Source organism: Lepeophtheirus salmonis, chromosome 10, assembly GCF_016086655.4.
Source record: "Lepeophtheirus salmonis chromosome 10, UVic_Lsal_1.4, whole genome shotgun sequence".
Classification (NCBI taxonomy): domain Eukaryota; kingdom Metazoa; phylum Arthropoda; class Copepoda; order Siphonostomatoida; family Caligidae; genus Lepeophtheirus; species Lepeophtheirus salmonis.
Genome location: NC_052140.2, coordinates 7,664,350 through 7,670,793, shown reverse-complemented (window position 1 = coordinate 7,670,793; position 6,444 = coordinate 7,664,350).

Genomic DNA, 6,444 nt, shown 5'->3' with positions numbered 1-6,444 from the left:
TGCAATGACATCTGCTAAAAAAAGTATGCACAACCTCGATTAATAGAAGTCATTTCAATTTGCATTTAATTACTAATTAATAATTAGAGTATAATTTATTAAGGAGGTTTTATTGTGTATTGAATTCCATTGTTGATACAAATAAAAAAATTACGAACAATAATCAGGGATTCATTAATTGATAAATGATATAAATGATGTATTTCAACATAACAAATTGCGTGATTGGAGCTTGTTGTATTTAAACCTTAGCTAGGTAGACGAATTAAGTTCTATAAATATCTGGAGTGGCACCCAATTTACTGCGAAGCCTCATTGGTGGGTTTAATATCATTTTAAGGAAAAATAAAATGACAGGATTTTAGTCAATATGTAAAATTTATTTTATCCTTCAGTATATACTTTTTCTATATTTTTAGGTAACATGGCATGGTATCTCCTCTTAATCATGAAAATTTTAATACTAAAATATATTTTCCAATTAAAATATATACATAGACTGATTTTTAGACCTATCATTTTCAATAAAAATTGGCAAAACAATGACTTTTATTAGGCTAATTTATATAAATTATAATAATTATAAAATTGTACGATGAATTTAGTGATCGATTTTTGAAGGGTTTTGTACATGATGTTATAGTAAATATCTGAGGGATAACCCCTTAAATACGGTAAAATATAATCTTGTAAATCAAAATGGATTACTAAAATAGATTAATTATGTCTAATTTTTAATATATGTATTATTTTAACATTGAAAATCACACAGAAACACCCCAAATCCTCTCAAAGTAATATAAACAACATATTCTTAATGGAAAGTTTCAAAATACTGATATACATACAATAATTTAATTCCAAGGTTGTGCCTTGTTCTGATTCAGCGGCTCTATCGGTCACGGTTCTTTCATTTCGACGGTTCTGGTCTCGGTTCTTTCATTTCAACTGTTCCGGTATCGGTTTGTCATTTAAAAAATAAAGTGTCAACGTCAGATCGGGTGTGTACAAGATTAATAATAATGTAATTAAATCATAACGATGCTGATGTATTTTTATGTTAGTTGACAAAGGTCCACTAGTACACTATGAGATCGAGAAAAATGACAAATATGGCAATGACGAAGCAAAAGCTGCGTTTCGAAAATTCCTATAGCTCCCACCTAACATTAATGTAATCATCATTCCCTTTGTAATAAATTGGAGAGGAATTATATCAAAAAAAAATTTTACAATGCAGACTAAGGTCCTAAATATACAACCATTATTCATTCAAGTCATTCAGTTTAGAATCCTATCATTCTCCGATAAACTGGATGGACGGGCCCTTAAGAAAGTGCTTCCTTCAATTCTCCCATTACATCCCCAAGATTGTTTTTCTGAAATTGATGTTGTACTTTTATAATTAGGTTAATGACTAATACTATTTATTCTGAATCTGCTTAATGACTCAAATTTAACCTACCCATATACTAAGCATGGGATCGACATATAGGCATTTTTTGAAGCCACCCATCGTTTAGCTATCCTTAGTGTATTATACAACGTAATATTTTATATTTGAAGGCTTGTAGAAATTTACGCGAATATGTATTCATTAGCAAACTCGAGATCACCTATCATATTTAACTGATTCTCTGCGACCAAAACCCCTTTTCCGCGAGCGAATGGAGGTTGTATAACCCATCTTACGCGACTTTTTGACTTTATTGAGTGTTCCCTTATTATACTCTGGGTCTTTTGGCCTCTCATATGGAATAGGGCAAAAATACCTCAAGTGCGTTTAGATAGATTAGTTTTGGCAGGGCCAAATATACTCTCGCTGTGAAGGCGATCGAACATATTTTATTCTCAAGTGGTTCGATTAACCTGCTAAAGTATATTGGGATGAATTATTGACCCAAGGCTTCAACATTAAAACATCGTCTTTTTAGTTTTTGTTAATTATTTCTGTGTTTTATTAACAAACTTACGGAATACTTCCTGATTCAGTTGAATGCATTAGGCTATCATCTTTGCATCCAGGCATGCTTAAAGGTAACTTTCGTCTTCAGCTTTCGACGGGAATGCAAAAGATTTTGTACTCTTATCTTAGGATGTCCTACTAATTTGTTTTGTGAGATAAACCGTTTTCGGTATTGGTATATTAATCTGTTGATGTATACCAACATAAAAATAGTAACCGACATAATGCTAGCGACTTATAAGCAATATTACTTAAGCGCTTTCATTAATTCAGGCTTTTTTCTAAGTATAATTTTGTCTTCAGTTTTGACAGGAGTGCAAAATATTTTGTACTTATAATCACAGTATATCTTATATTGCGAAATTAATCTTTTCCACTACTAGTGTATTAATCTATCGACGTATACCAACTAATACATATAAATCTACATCCTGTCAGCGACTTATTAGCTACATTACGTAAAAGCTCAATTTATATTTAGGCTTTCTCTAGGTCTACTTTCGGTCCCCTATTAATAGCAACTACCGGTGTCTCCAACTCCTTATAACTCTACATGACTTGAGACATACGTTTTTTGGATTATTTCTGCAAATACTAGAAGGATACAATACACCCACCTTCTCATATTTCTTTTTGGGTTATAATACACCCATTAAATTTCCTGTGAGAGAGATCACGCTATATTGTTCCACCTTCACCTTTCATAATATTGGATTCCTGAAGTGAGGGCATATATCAATGGTTTTAATTCAACAGATTGCTCTGAGACAACCCTTCCTGTTCGAGAATTCGCTCCGAATCGCTTTAAACCCATTTAAATATGGTTTTTAATACTCCTAGTGGTGTGTTTATATACTTATATTATTGGACTATTATCACTTTAACTTTTTATAGTAATAGAGCCCTGAAATCCTCATCTTGAACTTTCTGGCCTCCCATTTCCAGTGAAATGGGACATGTATCAATGAATGTAATCTGTGCTAAGAGTGCTTTAGTACATTCTCCCAGACTCGTCCTGTGATATTTTGTCGTATTCCTATAGAAAATTAATGTTCTACTCCTCATATTAGGGATATTATATACTATGGTGACATAAAGTCCAACATCGGTTCTGGTCTTGAGTTTCACATTATGTACTCTTGCTCTTTGGTTTAAAATAATTAATTACTTCTTCCTGAATGCATATACCCATGAGTTATGCCCTCTTTACGTTACCGATGTCGGGGTTTAGTTTTTTCCGTCACTGCAGAACTATTCCTAGAATCTCTTATGTTGGTGCAATCAAAATTCCTTCCTTTCCTGGATGATTATACTGTAATATTGTAACACCTACAAGAAAACCTATGTCTTTACCCTACTTTACTCAGTAAATCTCTCAGCGTTTTTATGAAAGGACCCTTTTATAATGTGCGAGTTTTGGTTTAAAGGCCAAACCCAACTATCGTTTATGTATTATATCCTCTTTCATGCCAATTCTTTCCTCTACCTTTATATAGTGGCTTGGATTTAGAGGGGATTTCTTGTTTTTACGTGATTTATCTGCCCAGTAACGTCTGCTCGGCCTCCTAGTATTTAACCCTTGTAGCCTAATTTACATAAATAAGTTAGGTCCAAAATCTTTCTGTGCTTTTTTTGTTTGCTCACTTCTAAGTTGCCCTCTTTTCTTATGTAATAATTTATTTATGTATATATGTCTTGAGTTGCACTACTGTGTACGAAATAGATTTGTTGTGGGTTAGGTTGAGGGGATGCTGGGAATGCCTGTCCGTGGTGGGAAAATAAAGACCATAAGTCATGAATGACATAACTACCACAATGGAGTATCACATAAAATACTATGTAGGATTTTAATATTATGAAATAAATGGTTTTTCATTAGGAACGTTTCAATTCTTTCTTTCGTTACGGAAAAAAGACGCCATATTATTTTCTTCCATTGAGAGGTTCATAAGTATACATTTCATCATGGAGCAATATACACATTATCAGTGATTATAAATTATCCAAATTTATTATCAAAATAACCATTAAATTTTTTCATCGAAAAATCAAAATGAGTGATAAAGCTCATTTTTGGCTGTTATGTATTTAATATTTCCTTACATGTTTTTATCTTCTTGTATATTCGTCTATGTATTATAAGTACTGTGTTTTACGTGTTATAAATAGTCTCGTCTTTTGTAAATATATTAGAGTATAGTTAGAATACACATGAGCCTATAAACTTTGTAGTTTCATTCCTCCACGACATTCCTTCACCTCATTTCTCTCGGTCATCCTGGATCTCTCCTATTATAAATAAGCTTGTGTCTCTCCCTCGTCAAGACGCAACATTGGCTCAATGGCTTTGTAATTAGCAAAATATGCGGCCAAGATTCTGTAAATGGAAATCGCTATCACACAATGATAACTAATTTTTTTGGTCCCCAATTGCGAGATATGAACTTTGCAACATGTTTTTCAACAAGAAGGTGCCACTTGTTACACAGGAAACGTTATAATTGAAGAAAAAAAACCCCGAGTTATTGCAAAGCATATTTGGTGAGCGCGTTATTTCAAGAAGTGGACAAGTTGATTAACCGCCTAAATTGTGCAATGTAACGCCTTTAGATTATTTTCTTTGGGGTCACGCGAAGTCATTCGTTTACATCAATAAGCTTGCGACGTTAGAGAGAATATCGGTCGCAAAATTGTATTAATATCGATCAATTTATTGGAAAAAATAGGGGAAAATTGGGTTCAGCGATTGGACTTCTGTAAACATTCTTGTGGTGGTCATGCTAGAGAAATCAATTCTTATACATAATGTATATGTATATAATTTTTATTGAAAGAATAAATTTGGCAAAATCTTTAACTGTTTGTGTTTTATTTATCAATTTTTTTGAAGTGCTTTTAAATAAAAATCCCTTATATATGTAACTCATTTTTTACCCTTAAAAGAATCCCAAAATTAAAAATAGGAGTAATAAAACTTATGTAAAAGCCTTTTTTATGATTATATAGTATTTTATTGATATCTTATTCTGAACTCAATATACTGTCATTTTTAGGCTGAAAATGATTCCTTAGACCCTTATAACTTATTCATAATACATACTGACGAGAAAAATCATAGCTTATATTATGTACTATCAAATATCATAATATTTTTTTTACGATTTCAATGCTAATTTTATCTTGTCACACCCTGTAAAAGGAAGATCGAGACAATCAAAGGAAAATACTTTTAACTTGATCATTCATCTCAAGAGGTGCTCGAATTCGGGTTCTGAATTCAACGAGGGCAACGGAAAGATAATTCATCAAAAGAAAACTGAGATCAGTTTTAGATTCTGCGCCGATAAAATAAATTCATTTTTTGGCTTGAATTCATTTGTACAAAATGAGTGTTCCTCTGTGTAATCAATTCGTTTGTACAAAATGAGTGTTCCCCTGTGTAATCAATTCAATATATATAATAGTTAATAACTATTCTTTAAGTATTAATTAACAGTTAACAACAAGAACAACTAGCTAAAAAATGTTTTTTTTCTTCAAATTTTTCCTTTCTAAATCAGTAATTTTTTTCAATATAACATATACTCACAGGGGCGTCCGCCTATAGCCCCCACAGATTAAGGATTTTTTTCTTTTTTCTAGAAAATTTGAAATTTTTTAATTTTTTTTTTTCAAAATAATTAAATTTTTTATTTTTTTTCCAAAAAATTCAAAAATTGAATTTTTCAAAATCATTCCAAAAATCAAGACCCCTCCTCCCAAAAAAATATATATATATCATTCTGAAAACGCCCCTGACTTAATAGGGCTTGAGCAGACGAAAAATATTCTCCCCACCAACAAAGTTGAACGACGGTTATGTTTTTGTCCCTGTTTGTTAGTCAGTAGGAGTACAGCAAAAGTTACAAATGATTTTGATCAAACTTGATACGTAAATGGTATGATGAATGGTAAATGATATGTTCACAGTAACAATCCATTAGATTTTGAGAGATCAAGGACAAGGTAACCTAAAGTGTAAAAAATACAGAATCAACCATAACTTTTGAATAAATTAAGATACATTACTCAATTTGATTTTAGGGGGAGGTTTTGTGCTCTAACGAGTACTCCATATACGTTAAATATATTTCTTCCTTCTCTAGGAACAATTGAAACACGAACCTACGTACATTGAGTTCAAGAGAATAATTTCTCACCAGTGAGTTGTCTATTGGAGTACGTCGTTCCATCCGGTGCTTTTTATTTTTCAAACTTATCTGTAGGTGTGTGAAAAACTACGGGAATCAAAGCTCCAATTGAATGAAATATATTTTTCAACATTGAGCACATTACGATGATGGATCTGTTTAGACTATATATCTACATATTCTAGCCGAGTCTTAACTCACAAGTCCAAGTCTTTGAATATCTTTATCGACTCAAGTTCAACTACTTATTATTCAATGAAAAAATTGAAATGAGTTTCGAGTACTAGT